The following is a 13,994-nucleotide window of genomic DNA, read 5'->3' as shown; positions in this document are numbered from 1 at the left end:
ACAAGCTGGTAGCGTGTCTCTCCAGGGATATGCAACGGGGCTGGTGATTGGATGAGCCGGCAACGTATGGCCTCCTTCCCTTGTGCCGTGGCTGCAAGTTGTTTCAATTTAAGATCAATATTATTAAAGTTAATGTCTCACTAAAGGGTTGTCCAAGTCAATTGTCAGAGAGAGAGCACGGCAGCCATAAGGCCTAGGGCCTCGCTCTCTCTTTCATGAATCATTCTGGTTTCGAAAGCACCACGAACGCAAGAATAGGAAGTCAAACTTGTTGTTGAAGAAACTTTACTCCACTAATAATAAAGTACCTCATTATCAATGCGCCATCTTACTTGAATGGCGTTTACTGTCAACAGAGCGATGACTTGCCTGTGATCTTTCCAACAAAAACTGCATAGTCTAGATTAGACATATTAGAGAGAAACCCAATTCCCGAGCATCCAGTATTAAAGCGCCTTTTCCAGCGGTTGCAAAACAAAAAATAAATGAAAAACCACAGAAGAAACATATTAAACAAAGAAGTGAGTTTTAAGATGTTTTTTTTTTATGAGCTGAAAAAGTCACATTGGCTGTTTGCACGAGGTACTGAGTTCCAGAGTGCATGAGCAGTGCATGAGAAAGAACGGTCTCAAGCATTTCTTAAAATTACTCCTTGGGGCCGATATATAACGTGTGGAGTATTGATATGTTTTATACTTGACGCCGGTTCCAAGTTTTGGTGCATTCTTTTCCTTGTCTGTGTCCAGCACACTGCAGCTTTGTCTGTTATTTGTGCTAATCATATACAATGGGCCACATTCACAGTGATTTGAATGTATATTTGCCAGTGAGACTGCAACTGAACAAGCTTTCAAGATGTATTACTTCATATCATTTACCCGGGGATTAAAGACTGAAGTTCTGTCTTTCACTTAATCATTTTTTTTTTCTTCCTAAACTCTCCCCCTCGGTACGGCGATGTTCCTATTATCAAAACAGTGGCATCGCCGTCTTGATGCGCTGTTTCACCGGTACTCATTAGCAAGTGAAACCCACTCCGTACTTGACCTAAAGATATCATGGTTTCCTGCAGTTGCTGATCTGCAATTCAACTGGGATCGTGTTTTCCGCTCAGCCAACGAAAACTTTGCCGTGGCTGTCCCTCTTCACTGTCGATTCGTTGCCGTGGTGAGGTGCATCACTCACGGCGCGCATTTTTTACATCAGCTCGCTTCGGTTCTCACTGTTTACTGTTTTCTCGACGGTCTTGTGCAGTGATGGAGGTCTGATTCACCAAGTGGATTGCCGACAAGTGGTTATTCCAAGTAGTTTTCTTATTTAATTAGAATGTTTGCCTCGAGGCTTGTGCACCTTAATGACCCACGCCTCGGGCAATATCTGTCTTGTCGGACAAATTTAGTAGATATAAATATTGAGCAAATGCTCAGTAAAGTGGGGCTAAGCGAAATCGTGGTGTACTGATTTTCATATTATGGTTTTGATTAATCATTTACGATTCATTTTTGAAGGACGTTGTCATTTAACACTGCAAGGGCAAATCTGTGGATATATGAGGGTTTTTTATGAATACGAACGGTTTATTTTGTATCGGCTTACAATGTTGATCAACACTAATAAAAACAGAAAAGGTGAATTTTAAATAAATTTACATATAACGTGTTTCGTGTTTACGGGTGGTGGTTTCTTAGATAAAACATACAGATTATATGATTACACTTCTTCACTGGATGCTTTATCTCAAGTAAACCAAATACACATTTTATCAGAGGTTGCATTGTTATTATTTAGTTTTAGTACTTGTTTTATTTATTTTTGCTAATTTATTTGACCCTATTGTTGTTTTGCATCGCTAAAAAGAATGATTTCATTCAAATGTCAGGTTATTTTATTCTTTGTGGAAGGTTGACGACTGTTGCCTGTCTGACCGAAGGGAAAAATCAAAATGGCTCAAAATAAAACAACCTCCACATCAATTTATTGTCATTCTTACATCTTCTCTCATCGTGTGCACCACTCTTGTCATCTCAACTCACTCATCTAACCCTTTATATCTTAACTGATATTTGACTTTGAAATCATCATCTCACTGATTTCATGTTGCCCATTTTGCACCCACATCGTCCAAACTCCTTAAATTTAAACCGACGTTGTGCTCACTGATCCACACAGCCTAATGTATCACGCCGCTACAGCTTAACAAATTAAGTGCACGCCTTGCCGAAGCAATAGAGGAACTAAAGTGTCATTTATTACCTGTTAAAGAAGACAAGCACGATTCCTACCCTATACCCTTAGCCTCTATGAATCAAACTCTACCTGTTGACGTAGTGACCATTAAGACAGATTTTCCAAACGGATTTTACACGATTGATGAGATGGGATTTGGAGATCTTTACAAACACAGCGAGCCCGTAAGATGGCGCCCGTAACGTCCTGATCCGGCGGGGGACTTGGAGTGGTTTCATACCCCCGAAATGCAACCACACCGTCCACTGATCAGACTCAAGCCTCGATCACCTATTCATCACGAAATAACGCCTGTTTGTGCTAATGGCGCGTTTGTTGTACAATTGTCCGTCTCTGTAAGAGGAAATTACGACCATCAATTACTCTTCTCTGTTTATAAGCCTTTTTTTCTTCTTCTTATAGCTATATGCACCACGATACAAGACTTGAATAATAATGCAAACTTACGACCATTTGGGTAAATTAATGGGTTTCTACATTGCCGATTTGTGTTGCAATTGTTGATGTTATTTGGTGTTGTATCCAGGTGGAAGATGCACCGACTGGCAAAGCTGCTTGGTGCTGCTGAATGCTTTTAGGAATTTTTTATTCAACACTTGACTCTTCTCATGGCTAATACATAAGATCCTTTTTAACATATACATTATTCATACCAAAACAACGAGAGAGAAAAAAGACCAAGAGCACCACCAAAAACATAAGCAGCACTGTAGTTACAACAGCAACCCCCCCCCCCCCGAAAAAAACCACCCTCAAAAACAAAAACGACAACAACAAGGATTTTTATTGATTAAGTTTACTCCCGTTGTTATAATTCCGTATTTTCTTATGTTTTAGTTTGTCTATTTTTCCGTGTTCAGCGTCCTAGAGCATGTTTACACATGATTAGGGCGCTATACAAGTTTTGGTATTATTATTAACAAGAACAACGCTCGATTTTGTTCCCAGTAACAATAAAACTAACATGTGAATCTACATTTTCTCCGTCCATTCTCCTTAAAAACACTGGACACCTTTGGTAATTTTCAAAGACCAGTCTTCTCACTTGGTGTATCTCAACATATGCATACAATAACAAACCTGTGAACATTTGAGCTCAATTGGTCGTCGAAGTTGTGAGATATGAACGAAATAAATAACACCTTCGTCACACGAAGTTGTGTGCTTTCAGATGCTTGATTTCGAGACCCTCGAAACTACGTTACTTCAGAGGGAGCCGTTTCTCACAATGTGACTATCAACAGCTCTCCTTTACTCGTTACCATGTAAGTTTTTATGCTATCAATTATTTTGAGTAATTACAAATAGTGTCGACTGCCTTTAACATAACGCCAGCATCTACAGCGATAAATTTGAGTTGGTAAATCGAATGATTTCTAAGCCCACTCAGACATAGCTTTCTTACATTCTCTGTGTGTTAACAAACTTAAACGTCTTAACAATTTAAATTAATTGTTTGAACCCCTTCTAGTCCGGTGCAGATCTCCGGTGTAAATCGTCTTTTCTGCACTGTCATTGTTATGCCCTTTTCATTAAGTGACGTCAGTAACGCCCTAGCTTTCATGGCTGTGTGAACCCCCACCCACAAACTCCGCCCATCAGGAGCTGCATTGACTTACATCAATTCTGATAAAGGTGTTGATTGCTCATGTAGCTTTTTAAAATGTATTTTCGAGAAAGAAGTAATTGTTCACGCATTTGATTTCGAGACCTCAGATTTAGAATTTGAGGTCTCGAAATCAAGCATCTGACAACTTCGTGTGGTGGGACAAGGGTGTTTTTCTTTAATTATTATCTCGCAACTTCGACGACCAATTGAGCTCAAATTTTCACAGGTTTGTTATTTTATGCATATGTTGAGATCCACCAAGTGGGGTAGGTGGGCACATTTTCTGACATTTTACGAAGAAAAAAGGTCTCACGACGAACCCTTGTATCTACTTATAGAAATATCGTGGAGCGATATGGGAGTATCAAGTTCACAGGTTTGTTATTTTATGCATATGTTGAGATACACCAAGTGAGAAGACTGGTCTTTGACAATTACCATTAGTGTCCAGTGGCTTTAAGGGTAAAAAACACGAAAAAATGCCATAAATAAACATGTTTCAGACTATATCACTCAATCACCCCGAAGTCCTCCCCACCCCTCTTGCTTACACAGCGGCTCAATTCACAATGTGAGTAACCTACCAAGGGAATTAACTATTCCCCATTACTCATCAGTTATTTCCACATCAGACAATAGCTCTTTTGTCATCTCTGAAACAGGGATGTCTTGTAACTTTTACATCCATCAATCAAGACACTGAGAAACAAAATCCACATCCCCTAATCCCACATCTTCTCAACGGGGCACAATTTCATAGAGCTGCTTAAAGGCAATGTACATGTTTGGCAATTGTCAAAGACCGGTGTTCTCACTTGGTGTATCCCATCATAAGCATAAAACAACAAGCCTGTGAAATTTTAGGATAGATCGGTCAACGAAGTTGCGAGAAAATGATGAAAGAAAACACACCATTGTTGGACGATTTTGTGTGCTATCATCGGATAGGACTTCTACACTGCAAAAACGTTGGTCAAATCATTTGTTGGGCAAAGTAACTTCAACAATTATTGGTCGATAATTGCCCAACAAAACCAATAATTTGTGTTGTTGGGCAAACATTTTGTTTGCCAATTATTTTTTTTTAAAGTGGAACAAAAGTTGGGCAAGTGTTGGGCAAATAATTCGTAATCTGAATTTATCATAACTGTTGGTTACACTTTTGCTCATTTATTGGGCAACTTTTTTGGTAATTTTAATTAAATGCGATTTTTGGTAAAAGTGATGCACATTAGTTGGTCAAAATCATCCGATCATGCGCACTACGATCAAAGAGTTGCCCAAAAGTTGGGCAAGGTATAAAAAAAAACATAACGATATTTTCCAACATGGCGAGTGGCGGAGTGGCTCTGACGAGCGGGGTTTCCAGTAGATATAGCTCAAATTTGAAGGTTAGTTTTTAACTAAATATGAAGTTGTGTTTTCTATTCAGTCGTACATAGTCGCAGTTGCAGAGGGAGCAACAAAGTGACACTACTGTTGAATTAGTTTCAGTTTTTAGTTTCAGTTTTATCATGCCATTATGTGCAACGCCGGTTGTGGCATGTATGCGTGTGCTTGCGCTGCAACTGTCACGACTGTGTACAACAACTGAACAGGAAACACACTGTATTTAGTTAAAAACCAACCTTCCATAGCATCTACAAACCACTGAGCACCCTCTCGATTTTGAGAGAGATGCCAAGGTCACATCTCACTACCGTTTGCCATCGTGGAAAAGATATTTTCTATGCCTGGTTGTATGACGTATCACAAAAGAAACTGTAAATCAAAGGGTTAAATATATTCACCATTTGTTGGATAACACCGAAAAAGGTTAAATCATTAATAAAATCATCGCCCAATAAGTGGGTTATTGATAATGTATTAAATACCCGAGAAAATGGGTAAACAAAAAAATTACCCAACTGTTGGTTACCAAAATATACCCAACTATTGATTACCCAATTATTATTATTATTAATTATTTGGCAATCAGAGTGCCTAACTTTGATGGGTAATATTTTGCCCAAAAGTTGGAGGAGTTCACTACTCGCCCTTAATTGGGTAAAAAGTTGGGGGCATTTTTTTACCCATTTTTTTACAGTGTAGAAGCTAGAAGAAGTCTTAAGTTAATATTTGTTTGAGTGTACCTTCCCTTTAAGCAGAAATTAACACTGACATCTGTCACAACTATAGTGACGTAGGAGTTTGGATTGCAACCTTATTCGTAAGCATAATTTTATTGTGCTTGGCATCTTTGTTTGTGCTTAAGCAGCTCTATGAAATTGGGCACTGTGCAACAAATGCATACTTAGACTTCAAGAAAATAAGCTGCTTATCTAGATGGTTAATTCATTAGTTAATTCATTTATTATTTTAATGCTCTTCATTCTATACAACAACGATGCACATTAATATGTCGAAATTAAAACACTAATAGCATGACGTATGATATTATTATCATAAATAATAAATAAAAGATAGTTTATATAGCGCTTTATGCCAGGCCTCAAGGCGCTTACCACTAAAATAAAAACAATATTTAAAAAAATCTTCAGTAAATATAGAAACGGCAGTTTAAAAACCACAAGTACACAATGACTCAGAACACAATGATTCAATAATAACCAGCAATTTAGTGACAACATTTTTTAAGCGAGATGCTTTCGTGTTCCCTAACCTATAGACAGACAAACATTTAGTACAACAGCTTCGATGTCCGATGTCCCTCACTAGCCCCCCCCCCTTCCCCTTTCGGTTTCAACACCTTCCTATAAATCTAATGGGTCAGTTTGTTACCCCCCCCCCCCCACCGTGGGGGTCATCAGACACCCTCTTCCAGGTTGTGTCTTTTTTGTTATCTTAAAGGCCATGTACAAACAAAATACAAGTTAAGCGTCCGGTTTTATAAAAAAAAAGAGCAATTTGAGGGCCTTTTTATTTGTTATTTCTTTCAAAGGCGGCAGCCAAGCATTTTTAATTCAAGCTTTCCGCCAATTCTTCAGTTTAACATCACCACTTACTTTGTGTAGGAACAAGTTCTTAAAAGAAAATCATTTTTCTCTGCCTCATTAAATAACTTTGTTTATTGGTTATTCCTTAAAAAAAACTTGTTTGTAATGTTTTAATGAAGTATGGAAATAAATGTTAGTTTGAATGAAGAAAAATAGTCTTTCAGAAGAAATACAAGGGGGAGAATAAAAAAATATGCGGCTCTTAAAAAAAGGGATGAGGAAGGGGACGATCAACTATTTTTTGGGGGGTGGCCTTATGTCCTTGTGTGATTTTCACACATTGACTGTTGATATGATATTATGATGTAAAGATTAACCTTCGGTGAGAATTACAAGGGGTGATGAGAGGCGATGGGGGGTCACTGTCCACAGACAGTCTGGATTCACTGCCGACAATGTCTCAAAAACAATTGCGCATAAAGCTTCTTTCCTTTCATTCATTATCGTATACTGTTAATATCACCATGGCCAACAACTTTTCATGTTGAACATAACAAACTGTGCTTCTCATGTTTGCTATACCTTTACCCAATAACTATCACCAAAAGCAACATTTTCGAAACCATATTCAACATTAAAGGCAGTGGACACTATTATTAGCATAAAACCTTACAAAGTAATGGGGAGAGGTTGATAGTATACAAATATTGACTGCTTCGAGTGCTATGGTTAAAACTATGACTGCCGAGGCGATCCCCGGAGCGTTCTATTTTCCCGAGGCGATCCTCGGTGATCCCCGTAGCATTCTATTTTCCCTCGGCTTCGCCTCGGGAAAATAGAACGCTCCGGGGATCGCCTCGGGTGTCATCGTTTTAACCATTGCACGAGTAAAAGCAGTCAATATTTGTTTTATAACACCCCAAACATTCCTTAATACTGTACTATTATTATTAAGTTACAGACCTGCATGCTACAATCCACGGACGACGCGAATACAGACTGAAAAAAACTGTTACTGTGCTGCATGTAGTGTCGTGCAATCCGAAATGGTTACAGACTATTAATTTATCATCCTCGTACACGCAACGGGCGTCTGGGTAATGCACGCCATGTGCTAGTCTTCGGACTAGAGCACGGCAAACCGACGCACTATCACACGGCCGTCGTCCAGCAAAACTAAGACATGTCATGTGACGCGCTCTAAACCAATGAGCAGGGAGAATATTAGTAAGGGGTGTTATAATATAAAACATTGTGAGAAACGGCTCCCTCTGAAGTGACGTAGTTTTCGAGAAAGAAGTAATTTTCCACGAATTTGATTTCGAGACCTTAAGTTTAGAATTTGAGGTCTCGAAATCAAGCATCTGAAAGCACACAAGTTCGTGTGACACCTTTCATAGTTACCTCGCAACTTCGACGACCAATCGAGCTAAAATTTTCACAGGTTTGTTATTTTATGCATATTTTGAGTTACACCAAGTGAGAAGACTGATCTTTGACAATTACCAATAGTGTCCACTGTCTTTAAAGTTGTGCTACTTGTGTTTTCGGTTAACCTTTTCCAGATATGTATTAAGAATAAATGTAACAGTATATGTTCGTTCACGAGCGTAAAACAATCACTTTTGCAATACCCCCTCCCACCCCATAAAAGTGTACGAAGAGTTGATGTGCCCCCCCCCCCCACCCCCACTGTTAATTACAGTGAACGGTCCCTTAGCCGGTATTGAGTTATACTATTCTGTCCAATGACTTCGCTTCTGAGTTTCATTTCGATATCTGAATCACATCTGCCATCGAGTCATTTGTACAAATTAAAGTCGCATTGATGAAGTGACATTAAATGCCTGTTTCTTGTGATGACTCTACACAAATTGCTCTCTAGTGACCTTTCAGAAATGTTCCAGCTTTTTAAAAACGAATAGTATTTATCATTCGATTAGGTTTACCTTCCAGAAGTGGCCAGACAATTTCAGGCAAAGTTTACCTTCCAGAAGTGGCCAGACAATTTCAGGCAAAGTTTACCTTCCAGAAGTGGCCAGACAATTTCAGGCAGAGTTTACCTTCCAGAAGTGGCCAGACAATTTCAGGCAGAGTTTACCTTCCAGAAGTGGCCAGACAATTTCAGGCAGAGTTTACCTTCCAGAAGTGGCCAGACAATTTCAGGCAGAGTTTACCTTCCAGAAGTGGCCAGACAATTTCAGGCAAAGTTTACCTTCCAGAAGTGGCCAGACAATTTCAGGCAGAGTTTACCTTCCAGAAGTGGCCAGACAATTTCAGGCAAAGTTTACCTCACAGAAGTGGCCAGACAATTTCAGGCAGAGTTTACCTTCCAGAAGTGGCCAGACAATTTCAGGCAGAGTTTACCTTCCAGAAGTGGCCAGACAATTTCAGGCAAAGTTTACCCACCAGAAGTGGCCAGACAATTTCAGGCAAAGTTTACCTTCCAGAAGTGGCCAGACAATTTCAGGCAAAGTTTACCTTCCAGAAGTGGCCAGACAATTTCAGGCAAAGTTTACCTTCCAGAAGTGGCCAGACAATTTCAGGCAGAGTTTACCTTCCAGAAGTGGCCAGACAATTTCAGGCAGAGTTTACCTTCCAGAAGTGGCCAGACAATTTCAGGCAGAGTTTACCTTCCAGAAGTGGCCAGACAATTTCAGGCAGAGTTTACCTTCCAGAAGTGGCCAGACAATTTCAGGCAGAGTTTACCTTCCAGAAGTGGCCAGACAATTTCAGGCAAAGTTTACCTTCCAGAAGTGGCCAGACAATTTCAGGCAGAGTTTACCTTCCAGAAGTGGCCAGACAATTTCAGGCAGAGTTTACCTTCCAGAAGTGGCCAGACAATTTCAGGCAGAGTTTACCTTCCAGAAGTGGCCAGACAATTTCAGGCAGAGTTTACCTTCCAGAAGTGGCCAGACAATTTCAGGCAAAGTTTACCTTCCAGAAGTGGCCAGACAATTTCAGGCAGAGTTTACCTTCCAGAAGTGGCCAGACAATTTCAGGCAGAGTTTACCTTCCAGAAGTGGCCAGACAATTTCAGGCAGAGTTTACCTTCCAGAAGTGGCCAGACAATTTCAGGCAAAGTTTACCTTCCAGAAGTGGCCAGACAATTTCAGGCAGAGTTTACCTTCCAGAAGTGGCCAGACAATTTCAGGCAGAGTTTACCTTCCAGAAGTGGCCAGACAATTTCAGGCAAAGTTTACCTTCCAGAAGTGGCCAGACAATTTCAGGCAGAGTTTACCTTCCAGAAGTGGCCAGACAATTTCAGGCAGAGTTTACCTTCCAGAAGTGGCCAGACAATTTCAGGCAGAGTTTACCTTCCAGAAGTGGCCACACAATTTCAGGCAGAGTTTACCTTCCAGAAGTGGCCAGACAATTTCAGGCAGAGTTTACCTTCCAGAAGTGGCCAGACAATTTCAGGCAAAGTTTACCTTCCAGAAATGGCCAGACAATTTCAGGCAGTGAACAATTGTCCATTAAAGGCCCTGGACACATTTGGTAAATGTCAAAGACCAGTATTCTCACTTGGTGTATCTCAACATATGCATAAAATAACAAATCTGTGAAAATTTGGACTCAATTGGTCATTGAAGGTGCAAGAGAATAATGAAAGAAAAAAACCTTGTTGCATAAATTTATGTGCTTTTACATGGCCAATAAAAGGATTCGCGCATGAAGTCGGGTTTTACCTGAGTGAGAAATTAACTCTTTGAGTTGAGGCAGCCATTTCTCACAATGGTTCACTCAATCAACAGCTCTCCATTGCTCGTGCAAAGTTCTCATGCTAACTATTACTTTGAGTAATTACCAATAGTGTCCAGTGTCTTTCATATCCTTATATCTGGATAGATGGCTGGTATCCTTACACCCACACCACGCCTACATCGCTGACCCCTAGTAAACTCTACATGTAGAGCTGAAATGCAATCTATCTTACTACAGCAATCTACTATAACCACAAGAGTGTAAGTGTTTTGTTTTGCCGTTCTCGAATTGCACAAAAAGGTTTTTAACGAAAACATAATGTACCCGAAACCCCTCAATTATAACAGCAACCATCCACCTATTATCAAATTGCAAACAAAATAATAACCCAAACCTTAATATTTCATTTCATTTTTTGGACACATGAACCGATGGGTTAAAAACTCAACGTCACTTTTGCTTGGCAGTCGGAGAAACCTGAAACTCATTGAAGGACTAATCAAACAAACGACCGAATACTTTAGAAAAGGAAATTTCTCAACCACGCAAACCACAGTTATGAGCTACGGTTTACATGTTATACAATCGGGCGATAAAATACATCTGGGATTTTCACTTAAGTTCCAAAAATTATCTGGCTTCCCCGGTATCCAATAGGAGAAGCTCCCCGTCTCCAGCTGAACGAGAAATCTCTCCCTTGATAATGTGGCAAAAAAAGCATCGAGACATCTTGTTCCATCTTCGTCGTGCATTACTACCGCTGTTCATCATACCAAGGCACCCGACTATTTTCTCTTAAAGCCTCGCTTCGAAGAATGAGGCTCTCCGAGCCTCGCTTCGAAGAATGAGGCTTCATGTGTAGCACAACCCCTTTCATTTTTAATCTTTACTTGGGTTCGACCGCGGATTTTCCAAACATTGTATCGCGTTAACTGCAACAGTGACATTCATGTATGGCACTTGATACGTTTTGTAATTGTCAAAGACCTTTGTTCTCACATCGTGTATCCCAACGTATGAATAAAAAGTAACACATTCGTGAACATTTTTACACAATTGTTCATCGAAGTTACCAGAAAATAATGAAAGATAATAATGTGTGCTTTCAGATGCTTATTCGAGTGATACCTCCTTCTCAAAATCTACCTTACTTAAGAGGGAGCCGTTTCTCACAATGTTTGTTGTTCCATAAACAGCTCCCCATTGCTCGCAAAACAAATAAGTTTTGATGCTTACTTGTAGGTGTAAAACAATTACAACACTTTATCACTTTAATAGACAAAGGCCATGTCCGGTTGATGACCTTAAAATAAAGATAGGTTTAGGTCTACATTTATTGGTTTTGTTAATAACAGTAATCTGAGATGTCTGATGGAGAAGTTTATTTATAGGAATCAAGTCCAAGCCACAATGACGTGATTCGACCGAGAAAGTTGGTCAATCCCGGTCAACTGATGACTCATGTTGTGACGGTGTTTTTTAATACTCGTTGTACAAATCAAGATATAGAGGTAAACATGTAATTATTGGAAACTATTGAGACATTTTTGCCAAGTTGTGGTTGATCCCCGGTCAAGGCTAGCTAGAGATAGCAAATCTACGCCGTGTTTTTGGCGGCATAGACGGCGGGTGTTGTGACTTCCTCTACGGATCATATCCCATTATTTCACGGAATAGTTGACTATTGGTTTGTAAAGACAAACAATATTGTTGAATGGTGGTGGTATTATGGTTTTAATGACTGTGGGTTAAAGGTAAATTACCCGATGGAAATTAAAATGATTTGTGGAGTTGTGGACGGAGGGGTTGTTCCGTTGTGGGGTATCATCAGCATGGTCATTTGTAGCAGAAGTGTGGCTCATTAGGTGAACGGTCAACAGGCACACTGTGTACAAACAAAATGTTGAATTTTGCATCAGGGATAAAGATCGAATATATAGTTGGTAAGACACTGCTAAAACTACAAAGGTCGTGGGTTCGAATACCAGCCGAGTAATTATGATTGTGACTTTTGATTACAGACTTCGGGAAAGTAATGAGTATATTTATACAGTACTAACACACAGAACAAAAAAAATGAACATTTTGCACTTCGAGGAGTAAGGTAAATGAAAAAGGGGTGACATGGGGGCAGTTTAATGTTCTGTGAACAGTAAAACCCTTTAACAAAACAACTTGACATAAAGTGTTACATAAAAGTGAATTCATAAATACCTCAGACAGTTTCGCTATTCCTATTGGTGGAGAGCGCATCGCGTGGGGTGTAAAACGGCCGTGAAAGAACTATAGTCGCTACCATTGTATTATTCCCTTATTGAATGGTTTAGTGGATTATTACTTTAAAAATGTCATCGCAGCATACTGTTGAATTGCGACATAATTCACAATCGTTAAAAATATTACAATAGTTAAAAACATTGCAATAGAAAATACGAAAACTGTGAAAATTATGAAAATATGAAAACCCAAAACAAAGGCCTGGCAGAAATGCACCAATAATGTATCTACAATTAAAGGAACACGTTGCCTTGGATCGGACGAGTTGGTCTATAAAACGCGTTTGTAACCCTTTTTTATAAAATCAAATGGTTGGAAAGATGTTTTAAAAGTAGAATAAAATGACCCACACAAGTTTGCCTCGAAATTGCGTTGTTTTCCTTTTACTTTTCGAACTAACACAGTTGGCCATTTATGGGAGTCAAAAAGTTGAATCCCATAAAAGGCCGACCGTGTTAGTCTACGAGGTAAAAGGAAAATTGTGCAACTTCGAGGCATGTTTGTGTGTGTATTCTACTTTTACATTATCTTTCTACCCATATGCATTTTATAAAAAAAAAACGGTTACAAACGCTTTTCAAAGACCAACTCGACCGATCCAAGGCAACGTGTTCCTTTTAAACCAGAAATGAGAACAATACAACTTGCAATTGTGATTTATGTGTTCAGAAGATTGCTGTAGTGTAATTGCAAAATAATGATTGGTGACTGATGTAAACAACAGAACAACCAAAGCAAATTTAAGATGAGCAAACGGAAATGAAAAGGCATTTTCCTAATGGCAGATCTCTCTCCCTTGTACCCTGGATGTTTGGTGTTTCCTTTGTCTTATCTACCACCCTCAGTGTCCCTTCCCTTTTTGAGTGACTTCTGTTGCATCTTGCACCTCTTATCTCTTAAGGGTAACCACCTAACACCTTCTTCGTCTTATCTTGAAGTAATTTGGGTTAGTATCGCGCCTCTGTTGCACCCTGGGCTTGTTATGTTTTCCACCCCATCATTAGGGTGTCGTAATCAAACCTGGATGGGCAAAGACAGTTCTATTTCCGGTAGGGATGAGTCTGGAGATGTGTCGTTGATGCAAAACACACGAACCAGACATTACATGATCAAAGATTGGGTGTCGAATCCTATTGCCCGCCCCCTTAGGAATTACACCTGTATTACACCCGATTTACACTGGCATGGAGGAATCCTCCATGACACTGATAAGTTTATTT

This window comes from Asterias rubens, chromosome 9, assembly GCF_902459465.1.
Source record: "Asterias rubens chromosome 9, eAstRub1.3, whole genome shotgun sequence".
NCBI lineage: Eukaryota > Metazoa > Echinodermata > Asteroidea > Forcipulatida > Asteriidae > Asterias > Asterias rubens.
The sequence above is the reverse complement of the archived record's forward strand: the minus strand, read 5'-3'. Positions refer to the sequence as shown.